At 40.7% G+C, this 12,149-nt stretch overlaps 1 protein-coding gene and 1 long non-coding RNA gene across 5 annotated transcripts in view; one reads left to right on the top strand and one right to left on the bottom strand.

Annotated features, from left to right (window-relative positions):
- The window catches only part of Ryr3 (ryanodine receptor 3), a 565,647-nt gene that overhangs the window by 418,096 nt on the left and 135,402 nt on the right, over positions 1 to 12,149 (bottom strand). The window lies entirely within an intron of this gene.
- Positions 5,852 to 9,402, top strand: LOC110345183 (uncharacterized). The gene is made up of 3 exons (XR_002388338.2): positions 5,852 to 6,013; positions 7,531 to 7,639; positions 9,150 to 9,402. It is a non-coding gene; the product is annotated as an uncharacterized LOC110345183 (long non-coding RNA).

Here is a 12,149-nt window from a genome sequence, read left to right as displayed (position 1 = left end):
CCTGTATTTTTCTTACACAAACGTCTCTCTGTTAGAATGAAGGCTATCTCCACTTGAATGTCCCTAACTCAACGCAAGTAAGTTCACACAAATCTTCCATCATCTCATTTTATTTTCCAGATATGTACCACGACGTTTCATGAAAAAGCCTGGAAGTAATCCATAGCTCCTTTCTTTTACACATTCCATTATAAATTTCTAGGTTTTTTCCTTCTTTATTCCTACTACTCATGGCCTAGTATAGGCCCTAGGAGTACTGCACTAGCATCTTTACTAAGTTGGGCCTTCTTTTTCTCTTTCCATCAATCCTCCATGTTTCCAACCGAGTAATATCTGAGAGGAAACTCACTCCATCATGTGAAACTCTTCAATGGTTTCCCCATAATTTTTAGATTTTGTAGATGAATTTCAAGTTCTTTCTTAGCATCTTGTTCCTGTCCGCTTTTCCATAGCCTCAGCTCCTACCCTGGGCCACCAACCCTCACTCAATGCTGACCCTTCAGTCATATGGAGCTATATCTCTGAGCCTTTGCACATGCAGTTCTTTTGGCCTATGATGTCTGTCTTTATCATACATCTTATTTTGTAAGACTTGTCATATACATCATCTCATCTGGGAAGGTCCACTATTGTGTTTTCATAGTACCCCAAAGCAGACCACTATGTGTTAGTTGGCTTTCAGTTACTGTAACAAATTATCTGAGCTAATTAGCTTAAGAAGAGGAAATATTTATTATGGCTCCTGGTTTCAGAGGTTTAGTCCATGCTTTGTAGGCCCTTTTCTTCTGGACTTGTGGTAACCAGTACACCACAGCAGAGGCACATGGTGGCAAGAAGATGCTCATCTCATGGTAGCTGGGAAGCAAAGAGAGTGATAAGAAGAGGCCAGAAAACCTTTCAAGAGTACACCTCCAATGATCTAACTTCCTTCCATAAAGCTCCATCTCCTGAAGATTCTCCTTCCAAAAGAACCACAGACTGTAAGCTAAGCCTTCAACACATGGACCTTTGGAGGATCTTCATCCAAAGCACTGGCACTCAGGCATTGCATTTGTTACTTTGTACTATAACTATTATTTTACTTTTTTTTTGTCTCCTAGCTGGAAGTTCCTTGAAGGTACCAACTATGTCTCATTCATCTTTATGCATAGGACAAGGCTGAACACAGAGGATATGACTAATTAAGTGCATAATACAAAGGGTGATAAAAAACCATGCCCCTTTCCAACTTAAAAATGTATTACAGTAAAAGGTACATTGCCATTAGAGCCCCTAAAAATTCTCCTCTTCCCTTGGAACACACAATGGGATATATTGTTCTTGCTACTTTGGGAATCAGTATCTTTACAAAATATAATTAAAAATATGGTGAATATTTTCACACCCCATATCATTTCACAGGGGAAGAAATACAAGTGCCCCACAAATATATTAAAAAATGTTCAACATCTCTGGCACTGGAGAAATTCAAATTAAAACATCACTAAGATTCTATCTTACTCCAGAAAGAATGGCAATCATCTAGAGACAAAAAATCTAACAAATGCTGGTGACGCTTTGGTTAAAAAGGAACCCTCCTACATTGTTGGTGGGGATGTAAACTAGTACAACCATTACGGAAATCAGTATGGGGATTTCTCAAAGAACTAAAATTAGAAATGTCATATGCCTCAGCTATCACTCTTCTAGGGATGTTCCCTAAAGAGCTAAAGACATCATGCAGGCACTCTCATATTTATTTATTTTTTTTGGTACCAGGGATCGAACTTGGGTCCTTGGGATACTCATATCTGTAACACCACAATTCTTAATAGCTAAATCCTGGAAGCAGCCTGTATGCCCATTAATAGATGACTGGATAAAGAAAATGTGGTATTTATACAAAATGGCATACTACTCGCCTATAAAGAAGGACAAATTTGAGACATCTGTAGGAAAATGAATGCACCTGAAAAATATGACATTGCGTGAAATAAACCAGACACATGAGCTTCAATACAATACGATATCTCTCATTTGAGTGAGGCAAAGTACAAAGAGATTAATTAAAGATGGAGAGAAGCAGACAAGGGGCTGGATCTCTTGCAAATGGGAAGAGGTTCAAGAGACTAAGGGCCAGGGGGAGGGGCAGGGGAAGGAGAAATAAGTAGAATAAAGACAGGCCATGTATGGGGCCCTGATAATGTCAATGAGTGTAAGACGTTATACACCATGAACATGGGCCAAGATTCCTAATGTCAACAAGAATGAAAATGGGGAAAGGGAAATTAGAGGAGGAGGGAGGAGGAGAGAAAGGGAAGGGGATTGAAAAAAAAGAAGCCAGCTGTATCATGTATATATAATCACTCCCCAAGATAAGTGTAAACTGCATGCACCACAAACATGTACTAACAAAAATGTGAAAAAAGGTGAATACTGCTGTCAAGTGCCATCCAACAGAAAAGCAGGCTCATAAAAACATTACCATGTATCTTCATCCAACTCATTCATTGGATCTGACCCATGACCATGAAAGGTAAATGTTTTCAATCATTCAAAACACCAAGGTAGCCATAAAAGCCCAACTAAAAATACTCACAAGAGGACTTCTACAACAGCTTCAGAAAGAGGCAAGAATGATGGGATAAGTGTGTTCAAAGTGATGGGAATTAATGGCAATGTGTCATTTACTGTAATGAATTTTTATTTAAGCACACACTGTAGTTTTTGACCACACTTTATAACTGGATGACTGAGTATAGCTGGGCCAGGGACTTAAGTCCGAACTCCGTTTATTACAATAAATTAGTCACAGGTTAATTTAGTTTTAGTGTTTAATCTAGGCCAGAGGTGGGAAAGTAAATGGAAAGAAAAGGCCAGTGTTACATACAATGGAATAATAAGCTGATTTCAACAGTTTACCCAAATTCTGAATAATTTAAAGAGCAAAATAGAAGATGGATAATAGGAAACAGGGAGACAGATCTTTTGTAAATTGGAAGCAGACCAGGAGTCCACATGGAGGGAGGAGGGTAACCTAGGAGGGAAAGGGGGCGTAAAGAGAATCAAGGTGTGCTACGTACGTACATGTACCAACTCCTCACAATGAATGTAATCATTATGTACTGTAAACATGTAATAATAAAATTTTAAAATGTATCAATAAAAATCTACAAAAGATAGTCTTACAAGCAAGTACATTAACTGGCTTTTCAGTCCAGTTACTTTGGTTTGAGGATTCTCTACAAGACTGTAGTAACTTCTTTTATAGCTTTCAAGCCAGAACATTAGGAGCCACATTTTTCACATTCCGGCATTTGTGCTTAGTCAAGGAAAATCTTCACCTTGTGCAACAATGGAGAACAGGCTGGTGGGATGTCCTCCTGCCTTGAGCAGATTTCTACGTCTGTTTTTCAGATTTTAATTACTGCCAATTTTGAGGAACAATTCCATTCCCCAAGCCTCTGCCTGTCAAGAATTCAACAAGCCCTGAATTTAAACAAGTCAACTATTTTCTTACTGGATCCTATGAAGGGACCCAACTTTTTAAAAAATGGGTAACTCTCACCGTTCCTTTCCAGTCACGTCAAACGGCTAACCCTCTCTGCTCATCCTGGGCTGCTCTGTAAGCTAACCATGTTTTTCCCTCTAAAGCTATTACTATTTCAGAAAGAACATCCTTATTCTTTTGATTGAAACATCATAAACTAAAGCCTGTTCATTTTCCAAATATGGTGGGGTTTGTGGTAAGATAACATTAAGGTCAACATTTGCATACAGATATACATTCTTCGGGAGACTAAATTATTACTCTTTATACTACATCCGTTGGTCTTTTGTGCATTAAGCCTACAGAACTGTTGCAAGTCCTATTTTACATATCTGCTTTTCTATGGGCAAACAAATTGATATATAGGACTTTTTCATTCAGGCAATCATTGAAGCAGATGTTGCCTCTGCCATGTACAATGACAGACATTTTATGGAGAGATTGCTCTAGGACAGGAATACAAGTCATATCCTTGTTGCTTAACGACAAGGATATTTTCTGAGAAATGCATCCTTAGACAACTTCATGGTTGTAAAAACATCAAAATGTACTTTAAAAAACTTATATCCTATATAAAAAACCTATATAAAGCCTACTATAGCCCTGGACTATGTTGTACTATCTACTGCTCCTAGGATACAACCTGAACAGCATATTACTGTACTGAGCACTATAAACAACTGCAAACAGTGGTATTTGTGTATCTAAACAAGAAAAGTACAATATGGTACATTATCTGCTTCAATGATTGCCTGGGTGAGAAAATCCAATATATTGACTGCTTGTCCATAAAAAAGAAATATAAATTAGGATTCATGACAACTTTGTTGTTTTGATGGAACAGGACGAACTAGTGTGGTATAAAAATGGTGCTCCTCTTTACCTGGAGGGATATCTTGCAGAACTAGACATTTCTTCTAGGTGAGTCAGTGAGTGTGTGGTGAATGAATGTGAAGGCCTAGGGCATTACACTGCTATAAATTTTAAAAGCTCTGTACACTTAAGCTACACAAAATTTACAGAGAACCATTTTTTTCCTTCACAAGAAATTAACATTAGATTAGTGTAACTTTTTAGTTATGAAAATGTTGAACCTTTTGACTTATTTGTAATAAAACACACACACACTATACAGAAGAATGAAATGATTTTCTTTATATCCTTTTCTATAAATTTAATGTTTTCTGGTGCTGGGGATTGAGCCACAGGCACATTTAAAAATTTTATTTTCCACTTTTGGAACTTGTTTTTGTTAATAACCATGACACAGACACATTGTGATAGGTGATTGTGTCAATTTGAATAAATAACACCCAACTAAATTGGCTCAGCATAGTTCTGGGTGTGGAAGACTCACCCTAGGGGAGATTGTCTCCAGAGTGCTATAAAAAGGAAATGAAGAAGGAAGGATTGCTTCTGCTCAGAGGAGCTCCAGTCTTCGCCTTCATCTTGGACATCCTCTCCTGACTTGCAGCACAAACTCTTCAGCTTCCAGTCCTGACCCTTCAGCCTTCCATCACAGACCCTTTGACCTTCTGATGCAGACTCACACTGGACACTACACAGAGCTTCAGGCCTTTACTGGATCCTTCAGATCCCCAGTGCACAGATGGACTTTTTACACTCTTCTGCACTTGACTCGGTGGAGAGCCACTGTAAGGCAATCTTGTAAATTTTTATATATTTGTGTATCTTGTATGAAATCTGTTTCTCTAGTAAGTACTGACTGATACACACACATTAATATAGACCCACAGCAGGTCAAGAACATCAACATCACTGTCTTCCTCCTCCACATCTTGTTCCAAGGCCTTCAGCGGCTACAGATGCAGAAGGCTGTATCTCCTAGAGGACCAATGTTTTCTACTGGAACACCTGAAGAAGCTGCCTGAGGTGGTTTTACAGTTAACTGTTTTGGGGATATAAGCAGAAGGATACTTTCTAAAACAATGATAAATTAAGGGTGCACGGGTAATGGGGGAAAAAAAACAAATAAGATACATCACGTTCAGGTACAAACACCCAATGATAAATGTAAATATATTGTATACCTAAAATGTACCAATTAATATATAAATAAAAAAAATTAAGGAGACAATAAACTCCAAATATGGGAAGAAGACACAATGAAAAAAAAAATAAAACAATGATTAAGTATTGCAAACACACATTCCAGTAATAGTTATTCACTATCGAGTCTTGTGGACTGTACGTACTTAGACATGCCCACAGACACCACCCACCACCAACACGTGACTGATATGTTGTGCTATGATGCAATAATGCTCAGGATGTTGCTTGGCACTATGAGTGTCAGTCAGCTTCATTACAGTCTTATGGGACCACTACCATATATCCGATCTGTCTGATTCAAAGGTCATTAAGCAGTGTATGACTTATAAAAGCCTCCAAAACAGTTAAAGGCAACAGTGTTAAAGCTGGAAAGAGCTTATGGAATCTGCTACACCTGGGCCAGGACCAGAGGTAAATGGATGCAATGCTTTAAAAGCACCTGAGTACAAATTATGGTTTACTCTTTCTATAAATCTTGCTTTAAAATAGAACTTAATCTTCTAAACTTTCTTAAATTTCAATCGACAAGTGAATGATTAATAAATGATTTAGTATTTAGAACTTGGAGATATAACTGGTTGCTCTACGCATTTCACTGGCAGGAAGTCTCTTTGGAATTGGGGCAGAGGGTGAGGAGGAACCACAGAGCTACTGGCCCTGCTGCTAAGGACATTTCCCTAGGAGCAGTTAAACACTCAAAGAGCTGAAACCACCAGTGGAACTAATGTATTGCTGTAGGTTTTTATGTAATTATGGCTAAAGTATTATAATGTTTTTAAAAGCTCTCCTTAGCACTGATTGATTTTGTGACTTCAATTTTCATAAAATCCATTACAGCAGAGTGGTGAAGAGCACTAGGCTCTGAAATCAGACTGGCTCAGTAGACATCTTATCTCTGGATCCAGCCATAAGACTTGCAACAAATTTCATTAACCTCTGACCTCAACTTCTGTGGTTGTGAAATGGAATAAAAACGGTAACTTCTACGCATATGAGGTGTGATCAAAATATACGGTGAATAGTTAACATTTAAAAAAATTTATTACAGTAAAACACCCATTGCCATTAATCTCTTTCAGAGTACTTCCTCTCACTTTGAATACACTGATCTCATCATTCTTGATACTTTCTGAAGCAGTTCTGGAAGTCTTCCTGCATGAGTGTCTTTAGGAGGTGCAATAAAATATATGGTGAGTGCTGCTGTCAAGTGCCATCCAATAGAAAGACAGGCTCGTAAAAACATTGTGCTGTGTCCTCTTCTATTTTATTCACTCTATCTGGCACGATGTGACTTCTGGCTCTTCCCCAAAGTCATAATGATCACAAGAGGTAAATGTTTCAAATTGACTCAGAACATCGAAGCCAGGACAATGCAACTAAAGACATCCATGAAGGAGGATCTCCAGAACTGCTAGGACAAGTGCAGGGGAAGAAAGGGGGACTATTTTGAGGAGGTTCACGGCAATGCGTCTTGTACTATAATTTAAAAAAATTAAACATTCACTGTACTTGTCAACTGCACCTTGTATTGTTTGAGGACTGAAGGAGTTAACAAATAGAAAGCCTCTTCCCAAACAGTATGCTTACATAACAAGCACACAGTAGATTTTGGTATTTTGTTACTATTATTATTACCATGTTTAAGAAGTACCTTAAGAATTACCATCATTTAATGGTCTATGTTTCCTTAGAACAGTAGAATAAAGCATCTGATCTTCACAGAATATTGACATTCCCAAAGTTGCAACCATGGTTTAGAAGATAAAATGGGAATGAATTTTTTTTTCCTGGTTGCTTTTCTGACAACTGGGATGCTTCTGAAACTCTAGACAACATAAATTAACTTTAAAAGATTATTCACTGGAAGAAACAACATCAGTTCTGCTTGGGGAAAGTTAAAGGATAAATGTCTCATTTCTGTCTTGCAGTGAATTGTCAGCTCTCTGAGTGGCCACCAGACTGAATCCCAAAATGGCAAACATCCCCCCACTTCAGCTCTTGCTTGTAGCCCATAATCAAGTTTACATAAACAGAAAGGTGAGATTTTTCTCATCTTCTGAAACCAATTTTAATTCTGAGAGAGGCTGGCAAACATATCCTGGCCCACGAAACTTCTCTCCAACATTAAATTCTATTTGGTTGCTGGGGCAGTCCCTTTTCTGTCCTTCATCCAGACTCCAGTGCCTTAGACAGTTTCATTAAGTCAGTGATGGCAATTTAATAGAAAAAACACCAAAATGAAATTTCAAAGACCCATCCCAAGTACTGATTAGATTGCTCACTGCTTGGCTTTGGGCAAGTCCCTTACACTTCAATGTGCCTCATATGAAAACTGACATTAATAATGCCTAAGTCAAGTATTATTTTGAAAAGTAACATAACATGTATGTAGATGCATTCTATAAACTGTAAAGCATAACACAATCAAGCAAAATGCTAACCCCAATTCTTATCTTTTATATCCTTTTTGTTAGTCTCCCAATCTGCCTGGGACCTCATCTTCCTAGCTGGGTCACCCCCAAGTTCCTCTCTGGACTGGACCTGTGGTTTTCAGAACTTCTAGGCTCTGTGCCATTTGGCAGAGTGCCTCAAGTGTCACAGATGCATTAATAATCCTGGTGTTAATATAACCTGCTTGTCTGCCCAGTAACAAGATCACGGAGCCCATCTGTCCCATTTTTCTAAAAACTTGGGCTCCTGTTTCCTAACAAACTGGCAACCTGTGACACTGCTTCGCAACCAGGAGGCACTCTTGTCCATACAGTTTATGCAAGTGAACCTCCACCAGGTGAATAGGAACTGTGGCTATTCTGAAAGATACACTCGAGAGAGACATGGAAGAGAGGACCCAAGTGGGTCCCAATCTGAACAAAGGTGATGGTAGTCACGCTATCTGCCGGGGGAAAGGGGAAGGAAGCCACCATTTAGGGAGTGTCTATTATACACAAGCTCTGTGCCCGGTGCCTCACAAAACAAAGAGTATATGTCATTTACTCACAGCCACACAGTGGGTGTGGGAATCCAGGTCTGCTGCAATGGATTTGCCTCTGAGGACACTGGGTGGTTTGAGGCACCATGAAGAGTTTCCAGTAAGGACTCGAGGACATCTCATTTCCGGTTCTTTCAGTGATCAGAGGGGATGGGAGTAGGCACTGGGACTTGTAAGCCAGACAATCACTATACACACCTCCTACCTGGGGGCTGTAAGGGACCATCGGGCAGAAGACAGCACATTACACTGCACTCTCTTCAGGGGTTCAAAGCACATGTTCTGGAAGGCCTTCCTTCTTCTGTCTGTCCATCTGTCCTTCCCTCACTCTCTTTACCCTTCCTTTTATGGCACTGACACATAAACTATAGGTGACCAAAATCCATTTACTTATCATGAAATTCATAAGGCCAAGACTGAGTATTTTGGTAAAAATAAAGATTGTGCAAGGCCTTCAGTCTAAATAAAGGTTACATATATAGTCCATAAGCTGTCATTGTGGTTAAAAGGAAAAAAACAAGAACAAAAACCCTAAAACTTTAAGTTCCTCTAAATCAGATCCAAAGAGCAAGGAGTGCTAAATCCTGCCAAGAGAGAGACAACGCTTCTCTGCCCGCAACTGTTTCATCTCGGCACTCAAGGCTCTGCAAACCACTGTGTGGAAACATTTGACTCAGGGCAGCCCGCGAGAAGGAAGGAGGCAGGAGCGCCTTTGCAGCATGCGAGCTACAGTGAGCGTGGCCGGGGCTTGGTGACACCCAGTCCCTCCCTTCTCTGCCTCCCCGTCTTGGGAGTCAGTTAAGTGTTATAAACTCTTAATCACACCCTTGTTTTCCCAAATAAAGTGCAGCTAATAGACTCAATCATTTCTTTGTGCAGAAGGGCACTGCAGAGTCTCAGATTCGTGGTGGGCTGCCTGAGCCCACCAGGCTGTCTGTGTGGAGCTGTGCGGGCTGAGGGAGGCCCCTGGCACTCCTCCTTGTGAGCAGTGCCCCTGCTATGGCACAGACGACCAGCTCACTGCTGCCAGCTCCTCTCTCTGTAGGTCTCCGGGCTGCAGGGCCAGCAGGGGCAAAGGATACTGGGGTTGAGAAGAGACTGATAACACATGGACACTTTTCTCTCTAGCAGGAACGAGAAAATTCGAAGTTAGTTTTTCTTCTGGGTATTCTCCTGCTTCATCTGGACCTAATCCCACACTCTCAATTGCCTCTTGTTCCTCTCCTCCTCAACTCCCCAGGATTTCAGCTCTTCAAGTTTCCCTCTGGCTGCATACCTGCCTTTCATGCCAGCACGAACACCCTATCTTTGAAACAAAGAGGCCCGTGCTCCAAAATAACTGACCTCCTCCTACGCACCTTGTCAAAAATTCCATTCTCTTAATGTTATCATAGAAAGCAAGCTGATGAAACTTTAAGGAACTGTCAGAACTCTCCCAGTATGGCATTCGTGTTATTTTTATATGCAGTATGGGACTACACATGGCACTGCTACATTTTAAAATGTATCACTGAGAAAACAAATGTATTTCTGTAACATATTCAGTTTTCTGCCCCAACTCCCACCATGTTGTTCAAGAGAGAGGAGCCCCTCAGAAGGGCTCAGTGACTCCTGCTTTTGGGGCTTCACACCCTGGGCAATTCCTGCTCCCAAGTGTGGCTGGATCTCGTGGCTTGCTTCTGATAAGAATGCAGCAATGATGTGATGCCACTTCCAAGATTAGGTCACCAAGAGACTGTAGGTTTCATGCAGTATGTCCCTCTGGCTGTCTCCCTTGTCCATCTGGCCAGCTTCCCTAATGAGGGGGCCCATGGAGTCAGGAAAGGAGCTCTCTGGGTAACAGCCAGTGAGGACTAGAGGCTCGCCAATAGCCAGGTGAGTGAGCTTGGAGGTGAACCTCCCATAGTTGACCACTGAGAGGACCACAGCCTGTGCTAACACCGTGACAGACCTGGAAGAAGACTTGATCTGATGACCCAGCTGAACCACACCCAGATTCCTGACCCACAGAAGCCATGGCATAATCAAAGTCTGGTGTTAGAAGTCACTAAACTTCAGGTAATGTGCATACAGCAATGGATCACTGCTGACCCTCTCCATCACAATTTCTGAGACTCTCTCGAGACCTGTGCACCACAGACGCTTGACCTCTGTCACGCCACTTCTCTTTGAGTCAGGGGAAGGCGAAGATAATCGGTCACCACATCCCTTCTCCACTCTCCAGACAGCCAAGGCAAATCTATCTGTCCTAGGAGCTGACTGTGTGAAGGGAGCAACCACCTGCACCCTCCTCACCCAATGAGGCCCAGAATCTGCTTCCTGCAGCCTCCATCCCCCATATTTTCAGGTTTTCCTCTGGGGCCCAATGACACTGCAATAGGAAAAATACAAAAGGAATTGGCTTTTGAATAAAACCCTAGCAGCAAAATATTTCTCATTTCACTGTCTGTGAAACTCCTGTCTGTGCTTCTTATTTTATGCATATTCTTTTATTTCATTTGTACTCAGCTTCCATCACATCTTACTTTCAGGATTTTATCTGTGCTCCCTTCAGAAATACTTAACTGTTTCTCTAGGAAGTCTACAATAGTTTCCTCCTATCAGGATGTTTTTTTAACTGACAGGGAGAGAGCAATAAAAGACTGGCTTCCTTAATTCTTCCAGCATTCTATTTTTGTTTAACAAGTGTATATTTTCACTGGGAGGTTGGGTTGCCCCAAAACGAGAAGTGGCTCAAAATTCAAAATTTTCTGAACATAAACATAACACCACAGGCAGAAAATTCCACACCTGACTTCATATGATGGGTCACAGCCAAAGCACAGGCACACAAAACACAACTGAATAGCATGTGCAGGGAAAACCCTCCCGGCCCTCTTTGGCTGTGATGATACCTTTCCGTCAACAACCACAGGTTGTCCATATGAGTAACAGAGCTAGTGAGATCTTTGCTTTTTTATGATTCGATGCGCACAGTTTGTTTCATGGACAAAATTATTAAAATATTGTACAAAATTACCTTTAGGATATTTGTATAAAGTATATGGAATGAACTTTCTTTAGGCTTGGACCTCATCCCTAAGATACCTCATTATATAAAAGTATTCAAAAATCTGAAAAACTTGAAATCTGAAATACTGGTCTTGAGAATTTTAGTCAACCTATATTATTCTGCTCTTACTCAAAGTGGACCTAATTCTGATCGAGGAAAGGAAGAAGAGCAAAATCAATCATGGAAGCCAAATCTCACATCTAGACAAGGCGTTAGGCTAGGAAACTGCCTCCACATCCTCTTGAGCTCAGCAGCCAGGCAGACTGGTGCCTCCCTGAGAGTGGCTGTCCACTTCAGGGACTCCTCAAGGGAAGACTCGGTTACCTCCAGGCATTGGCAAGCAGGACAAAGCAGGACAGGAACTTCTTAAAGCTGGGTTAGTGTGAGACAAAGCCTCCCCAAAGAATTAGCTTTGCTCATTTCTTTCACTGTAAAAGACATGTGAGTTGAAAGCATAGTGCAAGATCTTTTATAAATTAGTGATTTAAAAATACACTTTTATTAAT

Source organism: Heterocephalus glaber, unplaced genomic scaffold (genome assembly GCF_053883595.1).
Source record: "Heterocephalus glaber isolate CG9 unplaced genomic scaffold, H.glaber_assembly_v1.0 deba00000809, whole genome shotgun sequence".
Taxonomy (NCBI): Eukaryota; Metazoa; Chordata; class Mammalia; order Rodentia; family Bathyergidae; genus Heterocephalus; species Heterocephalus glaber.
Note: the sequence above shows the minus strand (reverse complement) of the source record. Positions and strands in the feature narration are given on the sequence as shown.